This window comes from Spinacia oleracea, chromosome 4, assembly GCF_020520425.1.
Source record: "Spinacia oleracea cultivar Varoflay chromosome 4, BTI_SOV_V1, whole genome shotgun sequence".
NCBI lineage: Eukaryota > Viridiplantae > Streptophyta > Magnoliopsida > Caryophyllales > Amaranthaceae > Spinacia > Spinacia oleracea.
The window spans coordinates 41,593,438-41,620,123 of NC_079490.1; the positions used below are offsets into that span (position 1 = coordinate 41,593,438).

The 26,686-nt window shown below is 38.5% G+C and overlaps 3 pseudogenes; all 3 read left to right on the forward strand.

Annotated features, from left to right (window-relative positions):
- Window positions 1-18,766: 18,766 nt before the first annotated feature.
- On the forward strand, window positions 18,767-22,599 carry LOC130471489 (DNA-directed RNA polymerase subunit beta''-like; annotated as a pseudogene).
- A 433-nt stretch (window positions 22,600-23,032) lies between these two features.
- LOC130460036 (30S ribosomal protein S2, chloroplastic-like) lies at window positions 23,033-23,764 on the forward strand (annotated as a pseudogene).
- A 172-nt stretch (window positions 23,765-23,936) lies between these two features.
- On the forward strand, window positions 23,937-24,734 carry LOC130472485 (ATP synthase subunit a, chloroplastic-like; annotated as a pseudogene).
- Window positions 24,735-26,686: the final 1,952 nt, after the last annotated feature.

Consider the following 26,686-nt stretch of genomic DNA (forward strand, 5'->3'; position numbering starts at 1 on the left):
TTGAATGGGGGCTAGCGCGAGCGTCCATGACCTCTAAAGTACTCGACTTGACCCTCCCTAAAGCAAAGTAACTCACTTAAAGATCTTCTTTCACCAGTACTAGACACAGTCATCATCGCCGACAAGTAGTAAAGGCAGTAAGCTTGAAATAAAGAGGATTGTTCTACGGCATCGCCCCATCGTTCTTTCGAACTCAAGGCATCCGTTCATGGTAATTCAAATTCTTGCGAATCCCCTTTGAAAAAATCAGACATTGTCAATAGGACTTGGAACTTAACCAAGGCTCACCCTACTCAGACATATGACACGGGCATCTAAAATCGAAATCTGAAAGCATCATTAATGAGAAGACATAATAGCAACTGGGGGCTAAAAATTGAAATGAAAGAGCTAGGGAAAGAACTAAGTATACCTTGACCTTTTGTGCAGACATACACCAAGTAAATCTAAGTTAATTTGAAAGCAGTTTATATTCCCGCAATTCTGGAAATGATGGCCCTAAGAGCCTAAAGCATGTGCCACATGGGCACAAGTAATATCTTGACGCCTGCACCCTGGCTTCCAGCAAATCCTTAGACAGCATTCCGAAAATCGTAACAGTATTTTTATTCACTCATATAATCCTGTACGGACCCTTCTATAAGTCAACTTACTTAGGACACCTCGGATTGTACACAGTAGGACTCGGATTTCAAATAATTTTCAAAGACTTCTTCGAACATAATAAAGTGACGTTGGTTTAAGCTAAGTATGCGTTTATCTCGATGTTGCAAGTGAGTCAAAAACGATTTCTAAATATGATTATGGGTAAAGAAAGGCACCTAGATTTTGGTCAAGACACACTTCAACATGTGACTACCTTGACCATGGCAATGTCGCACAATACGACATTTACAAGAGAAGTAGCAAATCACTACTCGAACGTACCTCGCACTAAACGAGTCTGGTTCAAACTATTCATGATCCATGTCATCATGAATGCATAAAAACGTATGCCAAGCATTATAGCACCAAGCCAATCCCGTAGCTACAATTGGGGGCTTGAGAAAAACACTCTAAAAATGCTCGAAATGACGATTTTATCGCAAATTCTCGACGCTAATGCTATACACACGTCATAGGGGCACAATCCTAAGGTTTGATCGTGTAAAACGAACCTTAGAATGGCTACAACCCCTCCCAAATTCTAAGCGCTACTTAGAATATATAAATTCACCCCACTAACAAGGGTACCTGAAAATCGCGAGTCACCAAAACTCCGATCAAACTACTGCACTAAACGCTCGCCCTACAAGCGCCCGTTACACAGTCTACGTCGTTCCAAAGCAAAAGCGAAAGAAAAATAAGGGATAAAAAAAAAAAAAAACATCTATGAATCCTCGCATCGAACGAAGTAATAAGCCGTGCACACTCACGCGGAAGGTGCTACACTTGTTCGAGCACCTGAACGAGGCGTGATGAAGTACTCCAATGCAAAAAATAATAATGATATCCCAACACCTGGAGGAATGTTCTAGGACACGCTGTTAGGCCACACAAGCCTACGTCGCACCGTAAGTTCCACCATCCCAAGGTACAAGTCTAAAAAAAAAAAAAGAGTAAGGCATATTGCACTAATGCGGGCACGACCAAGAGCATGTGTAAAAGAGGCAAAGACTACTTATCCCCCAAACTCAAAATGCAAGCCACACGACTTCTACATTAAGGATTAAAGGTAGCAAACATTACCTTCCACGGAAGGGAAAGCTCACACCTACACGAGCGGAACCCCAAGGCATCTTTCTCGAAAGAACCTACAAAAATCGTACGCCAAAAGGAAGCGTCCCAACATAAATGCTTGGGGGCTCCAAGCTACGAAATGACCATAACAAAATAAAAAAGTCTCAAAGCAAATGTTTGAACGATCAAAAAGGGCACGATGCTTGAGCCCACTTCATGAATGGGCCTGAAGCCTATCAAGCTTCTAAGCAAACTATTCAATATCAGTCATTGCTCAAAAAAAAAAATTGATTCAAGCGAACTGATTAATGGACCGCACGCAACGGCCATTCTATGAACGCTCCTTCGCACATACGTATCATCATCCTAAGTATCGAACATTCACGAACGCGTTCAAAAGAAAAAAAATATACGTTCAAAATAACAAAAAGAGCGATTAAAGTCTTACACCTCAAGGTTTGTTCCTCGGGCCATATAGACTCGCCCAACTATTGCAATAACTATACGCCATAAGAGCGACAGTTCCTTTAAATAATCGCCCCAAAGCGACAAACACCGTAGTCCACCAATCGGCTACGGCTTCTCGAGAAATTGTCACGATCACTCAACTCATTGTGATCTCTAATAAAATTCTACGTTCCAAAAATAAAGAAAAACAAAAGAGAAGAGAATACGTAGAATTTCCAAGTGAAATAAACGAACGAACGAACAAGAGGCTAACTGTGTCATCAAGAGACCAGCCCAAAAAATATTTCCAACGCCCCACGTGGGCGTGAATTATTTCTAACGCCCAGGCCTGGGCGCCGAATATGAGCCCAGGCCCAAAAGAAGCCCTGACTTCTATAGGGTCCTGCCGTATCCATTCGACTCGAAAATTGCCATTCTCTTTACTGAAAGTCGCACCTCACGGCTTTGTTAAGAGTAGCACACCACTACAAAGATCGCTCGCACTTACGAGCACGATCCCAAACACGATCAAGGACATTACAAAATGCGTATCCCCAAGGAACCTCTTTGACAAGAAATGACCGTCAAGCACGAATGCTTGGGGGCTCGAAAGAAAATATATATTTCAAAAGAGAGTATGCAAAGTTAAAACAATATTCCCAAACTACGCTGTACGAAGTCCCGTGTTTGGGTAATCTCAAAAGATAAGACCGGATTACACCCTCAAGACAAAGGTCGCTGTTGATACTTATACATAGTCCCCTAATCAAGGACCCAGGTAGTTGCAAAATTGAGCCGTAAAGACTAGCTCAAAACCATGAAAGATGATGACCACGAGACAATGGTCCGTCTAAGCACGTTGTCAACCCACATTCAGGTTGCTGCTAAATCCGAGCATCCCTCGAAAGAAGTCGCTCTTACAAGAATGAATAAAAACAAATTCTCAAAAGAAATCGCAAGACCAAATAAAATAGGGAATTGCCCACCTCAATCGGGCAAGATCGCGGCATGTACCACGCGAGTCCCAAATCGAAAAGACGAATTCAGGTTCCCTCACCTCCAGCGGGCGGGGCGTCCACCCTTAGCGGACAGGGCTCGCCCACCTTCAGCGGGCGGGGTCTGCGTCACTAATCGCGCAGATCCTCAGTTTTCAAAAATGAAAAGAAAATAAAATCTTCAAAACAAAAACAGGCTCGCCATCTCCAGCCGGCGGGGTCTACGTCACAAACCGCGTAGGTCCTTTTTTCAAAACATCAAAACAGATTCGTCCACTTCTATCGGACGGGGCGTCCACCCTCAGCGGACAGGCTCGCCCACCTTCAGCGGGCGGGGTCTGCGCCACTAACCGCGCAGGTCCTTAGTCGCTGCAGCATTACCTTTTCCTGGTTTCCTATTTCCAAAAATCAAAGGATGGTTTCCCTTTTACAAAAATCAAAGGATGGTTTTCCTTTTCCAAAAATCAAAGGATGGTTTCCCTTTTCCAAAAATCAAAGGATGGTTTCCCTTTTCCAAAAATCAAAGGATTGGTTTTCCATTTTTCCAAAAAAAGAACGATGTGCTGGATTTTCCTTCGTTTTACGTCCTATAAAAACAAGAGGGTTTTCTCGTTTAGCTAACCCTGAAAATGAGAATCTTTAAAACATTTTTTACCCAACTAACTACCTTGCCAACATTAAGTACGGACTAAAAATGAAAATTCGATCTCCCCAACTAACTACCTTGCCAACATTAAGCGAAATGGCGCATGACAAATGAACACCCAAGGGTTAAAATCTAAAGTGTCAACCAACGAAAGTTATGGTCCAATTAGCCTAAGTCTGAAAGTCGCTTGGTCAAGTATTATAGGCTTACGCCACGTCATTATTTTGAGTCTAAGCCACCTCCTTGTATTCATACACGGGTCATAATCAGAAAAATTAATGAAAGTTCGAGTCTAAATCACAACTTCCAATTAAATCTTGGAAACTAGAATCTGAAAAGAAGCAAAAAATTATTTTCGATGTAATTCTTTCGTTAAATTTCAATAAAGTAAAAACAACATTTTGAATCTACGCTATTTGCACATTTTAGAAACGACTAAATACGCTTGCAAAGTAAGACAATTTAAAGGTCCACCCTAGGCCTACTAAATTAAAGGTCCACTATAGGCCTACCAAACGAGGCTCACTCAGTCTCGCCTCGTGACTCAAAGACCACCACCATCTACCTTTTCGTCCAAAATAAAAAGGGGGGAGAAATCCCAAGCAAAAAGAAAAAAGAGAAAGAGAAAAGGGAGAGCGAAAAGAGCGAGCCATGAAATACTTAGCCCGTACCTCCCAAAGTGCAAAATTTACCCAAGTAAACGAAGGAAAAGAATTGAGTCAACCAATCCAAATCATACCACAAAAACTACATAAAAGTTCTACGATCTTCTACCCTTTCCAATCCTCATGCTTGACTAATACTTATACAAATTATCCTATCTCATTCAACCCATCTTTCAAGCCGTCTTGAGTCACGAATAAAAAAAAAAAGACAAATGAAAAGTACATTCTACGATTAACGGAAAAAAAAAAAAACTTTGCAAAGCGCCTTTAAAGTTCGTCTAAAAAAAAGAGCAGTTCGCGCACAAAAAAGATTCGCAAATATTTGGCACAAAACGAAAAGGAGCAGCACAAAAAGGCAGCCCAGAACACATTTTCAGCGCCCAGACCTGGGCGCCAAAATAATAACGCCCAGCCCTGGGCGCCGTTCTTGCTTATCACTTTTCAACTCCCAATTCCTAAAAGTGTTCGTATATTTTCCTATATGAATGCGGAAGAATAACGAACACTTGGGGGGTAGAAGATCGTATAAAATACGCAAAATACGCGCGCTCCAAAATTTTCGTACACTTATTTCACCCTATTTCAAGCATTACGATTCCACTCGAGCGTACTTGTTTAAAATCGGCATTCTAAGAAACCATTTTCTACCTAAGAACTACGCAAGACCTGATTCCAAATTAAATCTATTTAAGGTGGATACGTAGGCAATTCATGATTCGGTCCAACCAATTTGCAAAAATGTTAAAGCCTATAGAATAACAAGAGTAAAAAAAGAGAGTCCCTTATTGAAATTTAATTACTTGCAATCCAAATCGAAAGAAAAATTTAAGTCAAAGGAAGAATCCAAGTCATCAAGATGCCAAAATGAGCACACATCGAAAAATAATAAGGGCACGTACCCTTGCCAGAAGGAGCACTCACACTCCTAGGCACTTAGCCAATACTCAAAAGATCGCTTTGCCTCAATTGAATGGGGGCTAGCGCGAGCGTCCATGACCTCTAAAGTACTCGACTTGACCCTCTCTAAAGCAAAGTAACTCACTAAAGACCTTCTTTCACCACTAGACACAATCATAATCGCCGACAAGTAGTAAAGGCAGTAAGCTTGCAATAAAGAGGATTGTTCTACGGCATCGCCCCATCGTTCCTTCGAACTCAGGGCACCCGTTCATGGTAATTCAAATGCTTGCGAATTCCCTTTGAAAAAATAAGACATTGTCAATAGGACTTGGAACTTAACCAAGGCTCACCCTACTCAGACATATGACACGGGCATCTAAAATCAAAATCTGAAAGCATCATTAATGAGAAGACATAATATCAACTGGGGACTAAAAATTGAAATGAAAGAGCTAGGGAAAGAACTAAGTATACCTTGACCTTTTGTGCGGACATACACCAAGTAAATCTAAGTCAATTTGAAAGCAGTTTATATTCCCGCAATTCTGGAAATGATGGCCCTAAGAGCCTAAAGCATGTGCCACACGGGCACAAGTAATATCTTGACGCCTGCACCCGGGCTTCCAGCAAATCCTTAGACAGCATTCCGAAAATCGTAACAGTATTTTGATTCACTCATATAATCCTGTACGAACCCTTCTATAAGTCAACTTACTTAGGACACCTCGGATTGTACACAGTAGGACTCGGATTTCAAATAATTTTCAAAGACTTCTTCGAACATAATAAAGTGACGTTGGTTTAAGCTAAGTATGCGTTTATCTCGATGTTGCAAGTGAGTCAAATTTTTTTTCTAAATATGATTATGGGTAAAGAAAGGCACCTAGCTTTTCTTCAAGGCACACTTCAACATGTGACTACCTTCACCATGGCAATGTCGCACAATACGACATTTACAAGAGAAGTAGCAAATCACTACTCGAACGTACCTCGCACCAAACGAGTCTGGTTCAAACTATTCATGATCCATGTCACCATGAATGCATACAAACGTATGCCAAGCATTATAGCACCAAGCCAATCCCGTAGCTACAATTGGGGGCTTGAGAAAAACACTCTAAAAATGCTCGAGATGACGATTTTATCGCAAATTCTCGACGCTAATGCTATACACAAGTCATAGGGGTACAATCCTAAGGTTTGATCGTGTAAAACGAACCTTAGAATGGCTACAACCCCTCCCAAATTCTAAGCGCTACTTAGAATATATAAAGTCACCCCACTAACAAGGGTAACTGAAAATCGCGAGTCACCAAAATTCCGATCAAACTACTGCACATAACGCTCGCCCTACAAGCGCCCGTTACACAGTTTACGTCGTTCCAAAGCAAAAGCGAAAGAAAAATCAAGGATAAAAAAAAAAACATCTATGAATCCTCGCAACGAACGAAGTAATAAGCCGTGCACACCCACGCGGAAGGCGCTACACTTGTTCGAGCACCTGAACGAGGCGTGATGAAGTACTCCAATGCAAAAAATAATAATGATATCCTAACACCTGGAGGAATGTTCTAAGACACACTGTTAGGCCACACAAGCCTACGTCGCACCGTAAGTTCAACCATCCCACGGTACAAGTCTAAAAAAAGAGTAAGGCATATTGCACTAATGCGGGCACGACCAAGAGCATGTGTAAAAGAGGCAAAGACTACTTATCCCCCAAACTCAAAATGCAAGCCACACGGCTTCTACATTAAGGATTAAAGGTAGCAAAACATTACCTACCATGGAAGGGAAAGCTCACACCTACACGAGCGGAACCCCAAGGCATCTTTCTCGAAAGAACCTACAAAAATCGTACTTCAAAAGGAAGCGTCCCAACATGCATGCTTGGGGGCTCCAAGCTACGAAACGACCATAACAAAATAAAAAAGTCTCAAAGAAAATGTTTGAACGATCAAAAGGGCACGATGCTTGAGCCCACTTCATGAATGGGCCTGAACCCTATCAAGCTTCTAAGCAAACTATTCAACATCAGTCATTGCTCAAAAAAAAAAATTGATTCAAGCGAACTGATTAATGGACCGCACGCAACGGCCATTCTATGAACGCTCGTTCGCACATACGTATCATCATCCTCAGTATCGAACATTCACGAACGCGCTCAAAAGAAAAAAAATATACATTCAAAATAACAACAAGAGCGATTAAAGTCTTACGCCTCAAGGTATGTTCCTCGGGCCATATAGACTCGCCCAACTATTGCAATAACTATACGCCTTAAGAGCGACAGTTCCTTTAAATAATCGCCCCAAAGCGACAAACACCATAGTCCACCAATCGGCTACGGCTTCTCGAGAAATCGTCACGATCACTCAACTCATTGTGATCTCTAATAAAATTCTACCTTCCAAAAATAAAGAAAAACAAAAGATAAGTGAATACGTAGAATTTCCAAGTGAAATAAACGAACGAACAAGAGGCCAACTGTGTCATCAAGAGACCAGCCCAAACAATATTTCCAACGCCCCACGTGGGCGTGAATTATTTCTAACGCCCAGGCCTGGGCGCCGAAAATGAGCCCATGCCCAAAAGAAGCCCTGACTTCTATAGGGTCCTGCCGTATCCATTCGACTCGAAAATTGCCAATCTCTTTACTGAAAGTCGCACCTCACGGCTTTGTTAAGAGTAGCACACTACTACAAAGATCGCTCGCACTTACGAGCACGATCCTAAACACGATCAAGGACATTACAAAATGCGTATCCCCAAGGAACCTCTTTGACAAGAAATGACCGTCAAGCACGAATGCTTGGGGATTCGAAAGAAAATATATATTTCAAAAGAGAGTATGGAAAGTTAAAACAATATTCCCAAACTATGCTGTACGAAGTCCCGTGTTTGGGTAATCTCAAAAGATAAGGCCGGATTACAACCTCAAGACAAAGGTCGCCGTTGATACTTATACATAGTCCCCTAATCAAGGACCCAGGTAGTGGCAAAATTGAGCTGTAAAGACTAGCTCAAAACCATGAAAGATGATGACCACGAGACAATGGTCCGTCTAAGCACGTTGTCAACCCACATTCAGGTTGCAAATAAATCCGAGCATCCCTCGAAAGAATTCGCTCTTACACGAATGAATAAAAAGAAATTCTCAAAAGAAATCGCAAGAACAAATAAAATAGGGACTTGCCCACCTCAATCGGGCAAGATTGCGGCACGTACCACGCGAGTCCCAAATCGAAAAGACGAATTCAGGTTCGCTCACCTCCAGTGGGCGGGGCGTCCACCCTTAGCGGACAGGGCTCGCCCACCTTCAGCGGGCGGGGTCTGTGTCACTAACCGCGCAGGTCCTCAGTTTTCGAAAATGAAAAGAAAATAAAATCTTCAAAACAAAAACAGGCTCGCCATCTCCAGCCGGCGGGGTCTACGTCACAAACCACGTAGGTCCTTATTTCAAAACATCAAAACAGATTCGTCCACTTCTATCGGACGGGGCGTCCACCCTCAGCGGACAGGCTCGCCCACCTTCAGCGGGCGGGGTCTGCGCCACTAACCGCGCAGGTCCTTAGTCGCTGCAGCAATAACTTTTCCTGGTTTCCCTTTTCCAAAAATCAAAGGATAATTTCCCTTTTACAAAAATCAAAGGATGGTTTCCCTTTTCCGAAAATCAAAGGATGGTTTCCCTTTTCCAAAAATCAAAGGATGGTTTCCCTTTTCCAAAAATCAATGGATGGTTTCCCTTTTCCAAAAATCAAAGGATGGTTTCCCTTTTCCAAAAATCAATGGATGGTTTCCCTTTTCCAAAATTCAAAGGATGGTTTCCCTTTTCCAAAAATCAAAGCATTGGTTTTCTGTTTTTCCAAAAAAAGAACGATGTGCTGGATTTTCCTTCGTTTTACGTCCTATTAAAACAAGGGGGTTTTCTCGTTTAGCTAACCCTGAAAATGAGAATCTTTAAAACATTTTTTACCTCGTGATTGGGCTTGGCCAGGCCTAGTTACACTTTATATCTTTGATTTCGAAAACATCTCTAGATACTTCCAATGACAAAGTGAGGGAGTTTCTATACTATCAGTTAACAAATTCCAATGACGCGTGAGGAATGCGTTAACACTTCAAGTGATGACCCTTAAGTCAAATGTTATCACTCGGGGGCTCGTGAGACCCTTGCAAAACAGGTCACATACACCATGGCTTGTATGACGCACTCCGTCTAGTACTTTGACCATCGTTTCATCTCGAGACTCGGTCAAAGTGGGGGCTAACTGTAGACACCTACTTTTGTCCCTATTCCCGAAAGGGAAGGTTCGATGATGAGAACATAAATCTCCACTTGGCAACGCATCTCCTATAAAATAACGAATCTCAATCACCCTTTCATTTCAGCCAAAAACTGCTATTTATAGAAACCTGCTAAGAATAGTAACCGCCGTAAAAGGTAGTTGTTAAAAGTGGCAAAGTAATAAAAGATAGAAACATGTCAGAATTAGGTGTTGTACTCCAACATAAATCCTAAAAGAGATAGAATTTGCATTCCGGGTATAATTCGAAAATAAGAGTTACGTATTAATTAAATTCCTAACGAACCTAGAGTTCGTAACGGGCCCAGACGCATTCCGTCATAAGTTAATACGCACTAAAAGAATCGGATAAATCTCAAAAGCTCCGTCGTTCTGTCGCAATCGACCCAAAAGTCGAACAGAACGCATCTTGCCTTTTGTAGCTTGATGAATTAAGCCTAAATACTGGAACATTGCTTAGAAACCCGAGATTCGTTAAATAAAAGGAGAAATAGCAAAGCCAAGTGGTTAGTTTTCTGAGAACCACAACGCACCTCTCAAGGGTGCGTTGTAATGTGTCTGTCATATGATTTAATCGCTTTCATCACCCTTTTATAAAATTGTCAAACTATTAATTTGATTGATCTATCACGCCTAATAAGATAATACCTTGGACAATTGAATTATCATTCTAGGTACCTTAAATCAATCTAAATAAGATAATCACGATCGATTTAGTATTATGCGTTGCATATTGCTAAAATCAATTCAGAATAGTTTAATAAGTTTAACGCATGTCCCTTCAATTATTTATGTTGAGCTAGTAAAGATAACCTGCCTCTGGAGTATTATCGATGAGCACTCCTCTCGGTAGCTACAGTCCCCTGAACTCTCAATCTCTGCCCTACGGGTGTACGTTGAGCGATCCCCACACCAGGGATCACAAAGGAACCTATGGCCGTCGTGGTCGAACATAATTGCACTCCCTTTATGTCACGATAACCGGGTTTTATCAGTTTTTCTCATTGTCGTTAAAAACTGAATGGCGACTCCTATATTACTAGTCGATTGGGTGTAAACTCACAGGAAATCCAATTACACTTGATATGACGACGTCACGCCCACGAGGGACGAGGTCATGCATTAGCCTCGTGCTTTTTCGATCCCCTCATAGGATGCGATTCTATTTAGAACAAATTGAGATTTCTTATGTGCTTGATGATGTTGTCGAACCTGATGATGAAACTGAATTGCATGCTTTTGAGTTGAAGTTTGCTAAAGATGATAAGACATGTAAGGGCATGTTGCTGCATCATATGTCGAATGCATTGCTTGATATCTATATGGGGTTTGGTCATACTAGGGATATTTGGGATGCATTAGAAAAGAAGTATGGAACTGATGATGCTGGTACTAAGCGTTATTGTGTCAGTAAGTGGTTAGGTTTTCAAGTTCAAGATGATAAACCAATTATTGATCAGATTCATGCTTATGAGAATATTTGCATTGCTATGGCTGCCGAGGGTTTGGGTATTTGTAATATTACTCTTGCTGTAGTTTTAATTGAGAAACTCACACCCTCTTGCAAAAATTTTCGTAATCAGTTGATGCATAACAAGAAGGACCTTACCTTAGAGGAGCTTGTAGGTCACCTGAAAATTGAGGAGGAAAATCGTATTAAGGATAGGGTCAATCTGTGTTTTCCGGTTCCGCTAAGGCCAACCTTGTAGAACCTAAGCCTAATGCATATTCTGATAAGTTTAAGGGAAAGGGCAGTCCTTTCAAGCCTCAAGGGAAACCAATGAAGTATAAGTTCAAAGGGAAATGTTTTGAATGTGGGAAAACTGGTCACAAGTCTGTGGATTGCAGATCCAAGAAGAAGCCGGATCAGAACGAAGCCAACCTAGCTGAAGCTAATGAAGTTTCCGATCCTAACCATTTTGTTGTTGTTGTTTCAAAAGCTAACTTGATAGGAAATGTTGCTGAATGGATTGTTGATACTGGAGCAACGAGACACATCTGCACCAACAAAGACATGTTTATTACCTACGAAAAAATTGATGGTGAAAATGTCTTCATGGGTAATTCAGCTTCTGCAACCGTTCAAGGCAAAGGGACGATCGTTGTCACTCTTACCTCTGGAAAGCTTATTACTCTTACCAATGTGTTGCATGTTCCAGAAAATGCGTAGGAATGTGATTTCTGGTAGCTTGCTAATGAAGGCTGGATTGAAGCTTTCATTTGATTCTGATAGGCATGTTATTACTCACAATGGGGAATTTGTGGGAAAGGGTTTATGTAATGGGGGTTTATTTACTCTTGATGTCAAACTCGAAATTATGAATAAGAATGCTAGTACTTCTTCTGTTTATATTGCTGAGTCTATTGATTTATGTCATGCAAGGTTGGTTTCATCTCAACATTGCTTCAATTAAAAAGCTTAAACAACTTAACTTGATTCCCAGTTTTTCTAAAACTGATTTTGCAAAATGGGAAGTATGTGTTGAGGCCAAGTTTGCAAAGAAGCCATTTAAATCAATAGATAGACAAACTGAAGTACTAGAGCTTGTTCATAGTGACTTGGGGATTTTAAAAATTATGAGAGCAGGGGTGGTAAAAAGTATTATATTACTTTTGTTGATGACTGCTCAAGATTTACCATGGTTTATCTTCTCAGGTCAAAAGATGAGGCTGAGGAAATGTTCCTCAAATACAAGGCCGAAGTGGAGAACCAACTTGATAGGAAGATCAAGAGATTTAGGAGTGATAGGAATGGTGAGTATGACCCTAACACTCTTAAGGCATATAGTGAGCAAAATGGGATCATTCATGAGACAACGGCTCCCTACACACCCGAGCAGAACGGGATTGGTGAAAGGAAAAACAAAACATTGAAGAACATGATGAATTCTATGCTTATTAGTTCTGGGTTTTCTGATAACATGTGGGGGTAAGCTATATTATCTGCTTGTCATGTTTTGAACAGGGTACCTCACAAGAAGCTAGACAAGACTCCATATGAAATATGGAATGGTCGTGCACCTAACTAAGTTACTTTAAAGTCTGGGGGTGTCTAGCAAAGGTGGCTATACCCAGCTTCAAAAGGGACAAGATTGGTCCTAAAATTGTTGATTGTATTTTTATTGGTTATGCTTACCAAAGTGCTGCATATCGTTTTCTTGTTAAGGGTGCTAACAATTCTTATGCAGGTGGTAACATCATTGAGGTAAGAGATGCCGTGTTTTTTGAAACAGTATTTCCTTTGAAAATATGTTGTATCCATGATGTGCCTTCTTCTAGAAAATCTTCTAGTATGCCTGTTGCTGCTCCTCCCACCTCTAATGTGAATTCTGGATTGGAGCCAAGGAGGAGCAAGAGGGCAAGAAAGAAAACCAGTTATGGTGATGATTTTATTACTGCTTTCTTAACTGAACCTTACTTGATTGATGATGATTTTGTTTATCTCTTTATTTTGGAAGATGATCCTAGGACCTATGAAGAGGCTATGAGATCTGTTGATGCAGTGTTTTGGAAAGAGGCAATAGATAGTGACCTTCAGTCAATCGTGAGTAATAATACTTGGGAGTTGGTTGATTTTCCTAGGGGTTGCAAGCCCATTACTTGTAAACGGATCTTTAGGAAAAAAATTGAAATCCACTAGATGCATTGACAAGTATAAGGCCAGAATTGTGGTAAGGGGATTCACCCAAAGGCATGGTGTTGATTAATTTGATACTTACTCTCCTGTCACTAAAATTGCTACTATTAGAACTTTGATTGCTCTTGCTTGCATTCATGATCTTGTTGTGCATCAAATGGATGTTAAAACTGCATTTTTAAATGGTGAATTGGATGAGGAAATTTACATGGTTCAACCAGAAGGGTTTGTAGTTCGTGGTCAAGAGAATAAGGTTTGTAAATTAGTCAAGTCCTTGTATGGGCTTAAGCAAGCTCCAAAGCAATGGCATGACAAATTTGACAAGACTATGATAGGTAATGGGTTCCATGTAAATGAAGGTGATTCTTGTGTTTAGTCTAAGCATGATTCTGATGGTTGTGTGATTATTTGTCTTTATGTGGATGATATGTTAATTTTTGGGACTAACTTGGATCGAGTAAATGAGACAAAAAGTTTTCTAAGTTCTATATTTGAAATGAAAGATATGGGTGAGGCAGATGTGATTTTAAGAGTGAAAATCAAGAGAACTCCAAATGGCATTTGTCTTAGCCAAACTCACTATGTTGAAAAATTAATTAAAAAGTTTAACTTCTTTGACGTCGATCCAGTTAGGACTCCCTATGATCCAAGCATCCACTTAATGAAAAATAATGGTGATCCTGTTAGCCAATCTAAATATGCTAAGATTATTGGTAGTGTTATGTTTCTAATAAACTACACTAGACTTGACATTGCTTATTCTGTGAGTTGATTGAGCAGGTACACTCATAACCCAAGTCATGAACATTGGGATGCTTTAAAGAGATTGCTTATGTACCTTAAGGGTACCATGGATTTGAGTTTGCACTACTCCAAGTTTCCAGGAGTTTTAGAAGGCTATTGTGATGCCAACTGGGTTTCTGGCAATGATGAAATCAACTCTACCAGTGGTTATGTCTTCACCCTAGGGGGTGGAGTTGTGTCTTGGGAATCTTGTAAACAATCTTGTACTGCTATGTCTACTATGGAATCTGGGTTTATTCCTCTTGAATTGGCAGGCCATGAGGCAGAATGGTTGAGAAATGTGCTTGCAGATATTCCGCTGTGGGAGCCAGCTCCTTCAGTTGAACGTCATTGTGATTCGCAAGCGGGTATTGCTGTGACAAACAACCATGCCTACAATGGGAAGAAAAGGCACATTCGTTTGAGGCACAAGGCCGTCAAAGAATTGTTGTCAAGTGGGGTGATATCACTAGACTATGTAAAGTCTGAAATGAACATTGCGGATCCGTTAACGAAAGGCCTGTGTAGAAAACTAGTTTTGGAAACATCGGAAGGGATGGGCTTGAATCCCATTGAATGAATTGTAAAATAATGAACTCCTACTCACAGAGAAGGAAGACATTATGTTATAATTCGGATGCACAATTTTTTTTTGTCCATCCCCTAGATGTTATAATGTGCTTGCTACAATCGGAAAGAGGTTGAGCATACGGCTCTTAATGAACCCATACCATATGTTTGGTGGTGTGAAGGTAGCTCACACTTGATGGGATTCACCTACGTAGGTGTGGAAGTGTGGCCGCTTCCTATGAGAATTGCGATGTGTGCTATTCTCTAGAGCACCTATGAGCATATCCAGGTCGGACGTATGGCTAGTATAAGGCGTCACTTTATTCGCGGAGTCTGAATATCATACATATTCAGTTGCGTGCTTTAAGTGACGAGTTTCTAACTCCCTATCAAGTTCAATACGAAAGTCACTTGGTAGGAATGAGATCATAGCTTAAATGTCAATAAGTGTTAATTCAAGTCGAAAGACATAGAGCCCTATTCAATTGTTTTGTTTTGCCCAAAACCAATATCCTTCTCTTTCTTCTTTCTTTTCCGCATATTCGAACCTGTGGGGGATTGTTGGAAATTCTCATTGGAAAACACAAAGGAAAAGGAGAGTGAAAATTAAGAGAGTCCCACATGGAAGAAACTCTTCATATTCTCCTAGTTTATTAATTGGGGAATTGGTGTAAATCTTGTTTAAGAAAGTGTGAGAGTGGTATGGGTGGACACATCACACACACCCGCGCGCTCGCCGGGCGGGGCCGGGCTCAGGTCGTGGGCCTTAGGCCATGGTACTTAGGCTCTTGGGAATGCAGTTCACGGGCGTGGGGTGGGTTTTGTGGGCCAACCCTATTCTTTTTGGTAACTGGACCGTTTTGGTTAAGTTATTGTTACGGGAATCTGTATGGATTACGTAACCGTTGGATTAATTACCATTAATTGCGTCCGTTATAACATTGATTATTTCTGACCGTTTTTGGCTATTACAATCCTCATTGATTTCAGCCGTTTCTGTCTGTTGGCTTGCTTTGATTCTGATTACTTAAATCAAAATTTCGTATTCTATCAAAACACAGAAAATATCATTCAAACACTATTCCCAGAAACTCGAAAACACATTCTTTCTTTCTCAATAACTTGCTCTCGGCTTTGGGCATATGTTCTGACTTCATCTGGCTTTGTGTGTGCACACAACGTCGGAGTTGCGCTAATCCTGGAGGGCGACTGCATTCTGTTTTACTGCACCGGTAGATAGCGCGGAATCGTCTTTTAGGACAGTGGGTGTCCACGGCGCAACAATTGTTCTTCATTCGGTTCATCGAATCAGATAAGTTTAATTGTTTTAATTTTGGTTTAATCGCAACATTTGCATCATCATGTATGTTATTCGATTCGTTTTCCCCAATCCCCCTAGCTTTTCCAAAATTTATTGTTTTCCATATAAGTTTAGATTCGTTAGTTTCAAATCAATTCAACAATTCTTCTAAGCTAGCTTGTTTGTCTTAAACTCAAATCGCTTCGTTCTATTGGATGATCCCTAAACTTTCCGCTATAGTTGATATAGTGTGTCGGATTAGGAGTTTTATAAATTTTGTTTGGTGGGCGGAGTTCGTTTCAACGACCGAAAAATGCCCTATCAGAAACCTATTACTCTGTATGTAAAAGAGAGAGCTAGTGGTTGTAGGGAATATAGTTAAATACATATTGTAACACCTTAATAATTCCTTGCTTTTATAAAACCATCTTCCAACTTAAAATAAAGGAATTACTAAAGTATTACCGCCACCGTGATAACGGTTAAGGCTAGTACCAGAATTACGCAGCGGAATTTAATGTCAACTAACTTTTAAAAACATAAATAATAAATTATCGAGACCTCCTACTAGTTGGAACCATAACGGTCCAAAAACCAAAGTATTAAAAATTCAACAAAACCCAAGCATAATTAAAGTATAGATAAAATAGTTTTAAAGTACGAGGGCATGCAACTCTCAATCATCCCAAGCCACATGATTTCGATCGTACTTCGATCTACCAACCTGCTATGTTATTCTACTCCCCAACAATGCAAGTGCAAATGATGGATCATCATAGGGTCATTAAGGCAAAGGCCATGACCAAAAGACACAAAGCACGTAGTCAGCAAAAAGCTGAGTACTTACAAGAGTAGAGTTAAATAATACTATAACATGCATCACTCGCTAAGGTACTAATCAACATGCAAAAGCCATTTAATAATTAACAAACAAATCATGAATACAAGACTCGACTCTTGACTCACAATTTAATTAGAATAAGCTTTGAACGGGCCAAAAGAATATTTCATAAAGGAAGGGTGTTGGGAGCCCACCAAACACCATAATAAATAATAAATAACGGACCATACCGAGTGTCGGGCCATACAGACGGAATTCCAGCGCATAATTTAAATGAAACAACGTTTTGTATCATTAGTAGGAGATCAAGATTTCCGGCAAGTCTCCCCCCATTGTTCATACTCATAGTATATACGTTCCAAGAGTTTTGAAGCTTGTTCTGGTTGCACTTTACGTTTATTAATATTTTATTAAAGATGAACTCGAGACTCAACAAACATACATATATACATTTAACGAACGACAACCAAAACAATCTTATTTTAATCCTTTAGGACTTGTGATCAATCAATCAAGACGTAGTGAAATGACTACCAAGTTCCTTCTCACACAGTGAGATTCCACATCATGCCTATTAACATGAGGGTTGTGCCCTTGCACGAAAAATCCTAATTCATTTCATATAAAATATTCCCAACTGAACCCTACATGTGCGGTGGCTTACGTGAGCTAACCCTTCACATGTGGTAAAATAAATAGTACAACGTGGTAAGAATAATTGGCTCAAAAGTATGCTAGACATCCCGTACAATAGCATAACATTAAATAATTCATCCCTTGCATGTGAAACAAACCATACATGCATAAATTTTTAACAACATGATTGACAATGAAATCCATACTCATAATAATCCCAACATGCTTGTTCAACCAATAATTCAATAATTCCAATATAATAATCCACATGATCGTTCACCAAAACAAATATGAATCCATATAATATCATTCACATTAACAACAATCATGTAATGTCTTTGACAAATGGTGTGGTCGCCCTAGACTTGTACGTACCTTGAATACCTAAGTGTAGGGGCCACTTTGCAAAACAAGCACTCACTTAGAAATCACCTCCTATCATCAAAATAATGAAACTGTAATTATTTCCATGTTCATTAAATTTCCAGCAACTTTATAAAATATTAAACCTTGTTAAAAATTAGAATTCAATCGTTCTTTAATAAAATAATCGCCTCAATTTGCAAAACTAATCCCTAGTATGAAAACATAATTTTTCCGCCCTTAAAATCAATAAAAATCAACACTTTAAGCCTTTATATAAATCTGAAAATATAATTGATTGTCATAATTAAATTCATCACCTAATTATGCTAATCAATTGACCCATTAAGTCTAGGTTAAAACCCTAACTTGAAATTCTCAATAAAACCAATTTAACATCATAAAAATCAAACCTTTATTTAAATAAACAAATCTGAAAATTCATACTTTAATAATTAAAATACGCCTCATGAATCAAAACATATAAATCCTCAAAGTACGGTGTTCACTCTAGTTTAAGGAGGCTGAAAAGTTCCACTTTATGAGTAGAGATCATCTCTCTACCCTGGATCTGTTTCTTTTTCCTTTTCAGACCCGTTACATCAACATAGGATTTGATCCATTAGGCACAGGGGCTATTACCCCTCTACATGCAAGACTATCATGTATCACCAACTCCTCATTGAGCTCATCATCAGAATCAAGGTCATTAATTATTGATATATATATATTCTAACTATTGTTTGTATATTTCTCTTTATCGAGAAATTGGAGAAGCTATACAAGGATTTTGTCAAGCCTGCTCATAAAGTACTTAATAATATTTGGCGAATTAGAGTCTTTCAGGTTCAACTAGGATTATCATTTTTGAATTTTTAGGACAATTAAGATCAAGAAAAGGAAGTTTTCTAATCACTAACTCAATCCCATTCATTGTCGAATCCTACTCAGCAGAATATGGAGGTACTTATGGCAGAACGGGACAATTTGGTCTTTCACAATAAAGTGATAGATGGAACTGCCATGAAACGACTTATTAGTAGATTAATAGATCATTTTCGAATGGCATGTACGTCACACATCCTAGATCAACTAAAAACTCTGGGTTTCCAGCAAGCCACTGTTACATCCATTTCATTAGGAATTGATGATCTTTTACCAATATAAATACCTTCTAAAGGATGGCTAGTCCAAGATGTTGAACAACAAAGTTTGATTTTGGAAAAACACCACCATTATGAGAATGTACACGCGGTAGAAAAATTAGGTCAATCCATTGAGATATGGTATTCTACAAGTGAATATTTGCGACAAGAAATGAATCCCTATTTTAGGATGACTGACCCTTATAATCCAGTCCATATAATGTCTTTTTCAGGAGCTAGAGTAAATGTGTCTCAGGTACATCAATTAGTAGGTATGAGAGGATTAATGTCGGATCCACAAGAACAAATGATTGGTTTACCTATTCAAAGCAATTTACGAGAAGAACTCTCTTTAACAGAATATATAATTTCTTGTTATGGAGCCCGCAAAGGGGTTGTGGATACTGATGTACGAACATCCAATGCTGGATATCTCACGCGCAGGCTTGTCGAAGTAGTTCAACATATTGTTGTGCGTAGAAGAGATTGTGGCACCATTCGAGGTAATTCTGTAAGTCCTGAAAAAAGTACGATGCCGGAAAGAATTTTGATCCAAACATTAATTGGTCGTGTATTAGCAGACGATATATATATGGGTTCACGATGCATTGCCACCCGAAATCAAGATATCGGGGTTGGACTTGTCAATCGATTCATAATGCTTCGAACCCAACTAATATCCATCCGAACTCCTTTTACTTCTAGGAGTGTGTCTTGGATCTGTCGATTATGTTATGGCCGGAGTCCTACTCACGGCGGCCTGGTTGAATTGGGAGAAGCTGTAGGTATTATTGCAGGCCAATTCATTGGGGAACCTGGTACTCAACTAACATTAAGAACTTTTCACACGGGCGGAGTATTCACGGGAGGGACTGCAGAACATGTACGAGCCCCTTCTAATGGAAAAATCCAATTCAATGAGGATTTGGTTCATCCCACACAAACACGTCATGGACACCCTGCCTTTCTATGTTATATCGACTTGTATGTCACTATTCAGAGTGACGATATTCTACATAATGTGAATATTCCGCCAAAAAGTTTTCTTTTAGTTTAAAATGATCAATATGTTGAATCTGAACAAGTGATTGCTGAAATTCCCGTAGGGACATCCACCTTGAATTTTAAGGAAAGGGTTCGAACACATATTTATTCTGATTCAGAAAGAGAAATGCACTGGAGTACTGATGTGTACCATGCACCCGAATTTACATGTGGTAATGTTCATCTCTTACCAAAAACAAGTCATTTATGGGTATTATCAGGAAAGCCGTACAGATCGAGTGTAGTCCCTTTTTCTCTCTCCAAGGATCAAGATCAAATGAACACTCATTCTCTTTCTTTCGAACAAATATATATTTCTAACCCCTCAGTCACTAACGATCAAGTAAAAGATAAATTATCGGACCCTTTTAGTAAAAAAGAAGATAAGATTACGGATTATTCAGAGCTTAATCGAATAGGTCATTCTAATCTCATATATCCTGCAAAAAATTTGGATGTATTGGCAAACAAACGAAGAAATAGATTTATTATTCCATTTCAAGGAAGTCCAGAACGAAAAAAAGAATTAATGTCCCTTTCCAGTATCTTGATTGAAATACCCATAAATGGTATTTTCCGTAAAAATAGTATTTTTGCTTATTTCGATGATCCTCGATACCGGAGAAAGAGTTTGGGAATTACAAAATATGGGACTATAGAGATGCATTCAATCGTTAAAAAAGGGGATTTGATTGAATATCGAGGAGTCAAAGAATTTCGACCAAAATACCAAATGAAAGTCGATCGGTTTTTTTCATTCCTGAAGAAGTTCATATCTTAGCCGGATCTTCGTCCATAATAGTACGCAACAATAGTATCATTGGAGTAGATACGTAGATCACTTTAAATACAAGAAGCCGAATAGGCGGAGTGGTCCGAGTGGAGAGGAAAAAAAAAGATTGAACTTACCATTTTTTTGGGAGATATCCATTTTCCTGGGGAGATAGATAAGATATCCCGACACAGTGGCATTTTGATACCACCAAGCAGGAAAAATTTCAAGGACTCCAAAAATTTTAAAAAATGGATCTATGTCCAACGGATCACCCCTACTAAGAAAAAATATTTTGTTTTGGTTCGGCCGGTAGTCCCATATGAAATTTAGCAACACTTTTCCCTCGGGATTTGTTGCAGGAAAGGGATAATGTGCAACTTCGAGTTGTCAATTATATCATTTATGGAAATGGTAAAGTCACTCAAGGAATTTCTGACACAAGTATTCAATTAGTACGTACTTGTTTAGTATTGAATTGGAATCAAGATAAAAAAGGTTCTTCTATCGAAGAGGCCCGCGGTTCCTTTGTTGAAGTAAGAACAAATGGTATGGTTCAAGATTTCTTAACGGTCAATTCAGTGAAATCCGCTATTTCATATATCAGTAAAAGAAATGATCCATCATCCGAAAAAAAGGAGGGATCGGATCATACCAATATGAATCCATTTTATTCCATTTATATTTATTCAAAGACAAAACTTCAAAAATCATTTAACCAAAACCAAGTCATTGTCCGTGTGTTGTTGGGTATAAACAAAGAATGTCAATTTTTTTTTATTTTGTCATCATCCAATTGTTTTCGAATAGGTCCATTCAAGGGTGTCAAATATCCCAAAGAATTAAATAAAAAATATTTGGTCCTTTAGGAACAACCCTTCAAATTGCTATTTTTTTTTCATTTTACTATTTAATAACTCATAATCAGATCTTGGTAACTAATTATTTGCAACTTGACAATTTAAAACAAACCTTTTAACCATTTAAATTTCAATATTATTTAATGGATTAAAATGGAAGAATTTATAATCCCGATCCATGCAATAACATAATTTTTAATCCATTCAAGTTGAATTGGTATTTGTGAAGAGACATCCACAAAGATTGATATTGGACAATTTTTTTGTGAAAGTGTATGTGTAACTAAAAAAGGAACGCACCTAAAATCGTGTCAAGTTCTAATTGTTCAAATTGACTCCGGGAGCAACACTTCATGGTCATTATGGAGAAATCATTTATGAAGGGGATACATTAGTTACATTTATATATGAAAAATCGAGGTCTGGTGACATAACCCAAGGTCTTCCAAACGTGGAACAAGTCTTAGAAGCTCGTTCGATTGATTAAATATCCATGAATCTAGAAAAGAGGATTGATAGTTGGAACGAACGTATAACAAGAATTCTTGGAAGTCCTTGAGGATTCTTGATTGGAGCTGAGCTAACTATAGCGCAAAGTGGTATTTCTTTGGTTAACAAGATCCAAAAGGTTTATCGATCACAAGGGTGCAGATCCATAATAGACATATAGAAATTATTGTACGTCAAATAACATCAAAAGTCTTGGTTTCAGAAGATGGAATGTCTAATGTTTTTTTGCACGAAGAACTAATTGGATTGTTTCGAGCGGAACGAACGGGACGCGCTTTGGAAGAAGCGATATGTTACTGCGCTACCTTATTGGGAATAAAGAGAGAATCTCTGAATACTCAAAGTTTTATCTCCGAAGCGAGTTTTCAAGAAACTGCTCGAGTTTTAGCAAAAGTAGCTCTACGGGGCGGTATTGATTGGTTGAAAGGACTAAAAGAAAATGTTGTTCTGGGGGGATGATACCTGTTGGTACCTGATTCAAAGGATTCATACACCAACCAAGTCAACATAAGGACATTCCTTTGAAAACAAAAAAACAGAATCTATTCGAGGGAGAAATGGGAGATATTTTGTTTTACCACAGAGAACTATTTGAGTCTTGTCTTTCAAAGAATTAAAGAATTTCTGTAATAGATCAAAACAACAGTAATTTTTGGGGTTTATATAGAAGATATTCATCTTTTTTATCTTTTACGTATTTGTTATGGTTATTTAATTTAGTAATAAAATAAAGAAATTAAATAACCATAACAAATAGTAAGGAATTAATGGTTTTGGTTGTATATCAATGGCAATCCAAGGTAGAAAAGAAGGTTCCATTGGAACAAAATTTTTTTCCAGAATACCTCATCTCTTTAATAATATTAAAAAAAAGAATAAAGTGTGGGGAGAAATGAAAAGAAGATATTGGAACATCAATTTGGAAGAGATGATGGAAGCGGGAGTTCATTTTGGTCACGGTACTCAAAAATGGAATCCTCGAATGTCGCCTTACATCTCTGCAAAATGTAAAGGTATTCATATTATAATTCTTACTAGAACTGCTCTTTTTTATCAGAGGCTTGTGATTTAGTTTTTGATGCATCAAGTAGAGGAAAACAATTTTTAATTGTTGGGGCACAAAATAAAGAAGCTGATTCAGTAGCACGGGCTGCAATAATGGCTCGTTGTCATTATGTTAATAAAAAGTGGCTTGGGGGTATGTTAACGAATTGGTCCACGAAAGAAACGAGACTTCATAAATTCAGGGACTTGAGAATGGAACAAACGGCAGGGAGACTCGCTCGTCTTCCAAAGAGAGATGATGCGGTGGTGAAGAGACAATTATCTCACTTGCAAACATATTTGGGTGGGATCAAATATATGACAGGGTTACCGGATATTTTAATCGTCGTTGATAAACAGGAAGAATATACGACCCTTCGAGAATGTATTACTTTGGGAATTCCAATTATTTGTTTAATCGATACAGATTGTAACCCGGATCTCGCAGATATTTCGATTCCGGCAAATGATGACGCTATAGCTTCAATTCGATTAATTCTTACCAAATTATTATTTACAATTTGTGAAGGCCTCTCTAGCTATATAAGAAATCCTTGATTCATAATAAAATCAAAAATTGACTTCCTAAACTCTCTATCGGTTACTAGATTTTGAATCTCAAAAACTAGTTCAAAATAACAGGGGATATTATGTAATTAATCAGTATCCGAAATAGAAAATTTTAATTGTAGTAGACAAGTCGAGAAAGAGCTGATTGAATCAAAATAATTTTTTAAGTTACATTTGTGTAAGAGGACAATATGAATGTTCTATCATATTCAATCAACCCGGTAAAGGGGTTATATGCTATATCGGGTGTGGAAGTAGGTCAACATTTTCATTGGCAAATAGGAGGTTTCCAAATCCATGGCCAGGTCCTTATAACTTCTTGGGTTGTAATTGAAATCTTATTAGGTTCAGCTGCTATAGCTGTTCGGAGTCCACAAACAATTCCGTTGGTGGTCAATTTTTTTTTAAAATATGTCCTTGAATTCATCCGAGACTTGAGCAAAACTCAAATTGACGAAGAATATCGCCCGTGGGTTCCCTTTATTGGGACTATGTTTCTATTTATTTTTGTTTCTAATTGGTTAGGGGCTCTTTTACCTTGGAAAATCATACAGTTACCTCATGGGGAGTTAGCCGCACCCACGAACGATATAAATACTACTGTTGCTTTAGCTTTACTCACGTCAGTAGACTATTTCTATGCAGGTCTTACAAAAACAACGATTAGGTTATTTTGGTAAATACATTCAACCAACTCCAATTCTTTTACCCATTAACATCATAGAAGATTTCACAAAACCACTATCACTTAGTTTTCGAATTTTCGGAAATATATTAGCGGATGAATTAGTAGTTGTTGTTCTTGTTTCTTCAGTACCTTTAGTGGTTCCTATACCTTTCATGTTTCTTGGATTATTTAGAAGTGGTTTTCAGGCTCTTATTTTTTCAACTTTAGCCGCAGCTTATATAGGCGAATCCCTGGTACGTCATCATTGATTTGTCTTAGGAAGAGTTTATCTCCTAGTTTAGATATATGTGTATGTGTGTCTCAAGATACTCTATAAAGATAATCTATTTAAATCATATAAATATCCAAATACATACAGTCTAGCGGTAATAGAAAAAACGATATTCGAGAAGTGTAAAAAATAGTCAAGAGGGGATACCCCTGTTATATGGAATCTAATGACTATAAGCTAATTCTTGCAGATTCGATGTTTCGAAGAATGTTCAAAATTCGATTGAATTTCAAGTATAATAGGCGGTTTACGTTATGTAAGAAGCCTATGTATATTTTATATTAGATATTGACAAGTAATTATATATGAAAGAATATTTAATTTGCCCTACTTGAATTTGGAAAGAGACACCAACCGACGAAGTCCTTTCCTATTCATTCATGACTGCGAATTGAATGGATAAATAGACAAAATATAAAAAAAAGGTCGAAGAATTATTAGAAAAAGAAAAAGAAAATGGAAAAACTCAAGTTGTATTGATTCAGAAAGACTCAACAATATAGGAACTAAAAAAATCAAGTCTTTCTAATTATTGAATGATACTAATTATTATTTTAGCTGGATAAATATTTGCAATGGAATAATTAAGTCATAATACATTGGTTGATTGTATCCGTAGACACCTCATTTGTGTCTCCCCTCTGGGATGATGACGATACCATTATCCTTACTAGGCGGTTGGAGCAACTCCGTACGGAAATCCCAATTGCTAAGAACATCTCCAAAATTCAAGATCCAAAATCCAATCCCCGAGGTCGTTCCCCTCCCGGAACTCGGTACAAAATACAATTCTCAAAAACCAATTTCAAAATCCAAGTACAATCTCATCTAGTAGACTATTTCATTGGTTTTAATAAGTCTTTTCCACTCAAAATCATATAAGACATGTCAAATTCGGGCACCGACCCACAAAACCGAGACAGCCGGGCCCCGTCCCGTACAACCGGAATTCAAAACCCGAAACGGCTTGTTTTTAGACGCAAAATCAAGTCTTAATCTCCAAGAAAACACTACGTGCCAAGCATCGTACTATTCGTACGAAGGTACATCAATACAAGACAAATCAAGGACGGAGCCCGCGTCCTTGTTTTGGCAGCACTCATGCCACGTCACTAGCGCCGAGCGCTGGTTTGGCGTGCTGTGCTGGCAATGGCTGGCGTTTTCCAACCATTTTTCCTATAAAAACCCCCTAATTTCCAGCATTTGGGGAGGCAGATTCAATATACAACGTCGTAATACAAAAATTACGCCTCAAAATACAAATCAAAAATCCTTCAAAAAACACATACAAACTTCAAGTTCTAAGAAATTTGGAGCTCTAAAAGGAATTCTTGTGTAAATCTAAATAGGTAATTCCGAATCCCACCATATTCAATCATGTTTCTTTGATTTTCCTATTTCAAAAATGATTAGCAAGTTGGCATTTTTACTACTAAAGATGTCACTTGCAACAATCATACATCTTTTCAAAATCCAAACTTTTCAAAATACAAAAATGCAAACTTTCAAGATCCAAGGATGTTCAAAGTTGTTTGCAATCACTTCTTTGAACTAGAATCACTTTCAAGTATGGAGTAATCAAAGATGACACCTTTCTAGCTTTTAAAGGTTTAGTCTTTTGAGATTCAAGACTCCATTTTTCAATATACAAGTACAAGTTTTCAAATTTCAAGATCCCACAATGTTTAGGGTTTCTCATGACTACTTCCCTAAACTAGGATCCTTTCAAAATAAGAGCACATCAAAGATCTAACCTTTTCAACATTAAAAGGCCCGATCTTTGAGATTCAAGTCTTTTAAGTTTCAATATTTCAAGTACAAGTTCAATATTTCAAGTTCAAGTTCAATTATTTCAAGTTCAATATTTCAAGATTCAAACTACCAAGTTCAAGATCTATATGAAAAATCTAGGATACTTTGGGATTAGCAACTTCTCCCAAGTTGAGATTTTTGGCTTTGAATTCGTGTCGGGC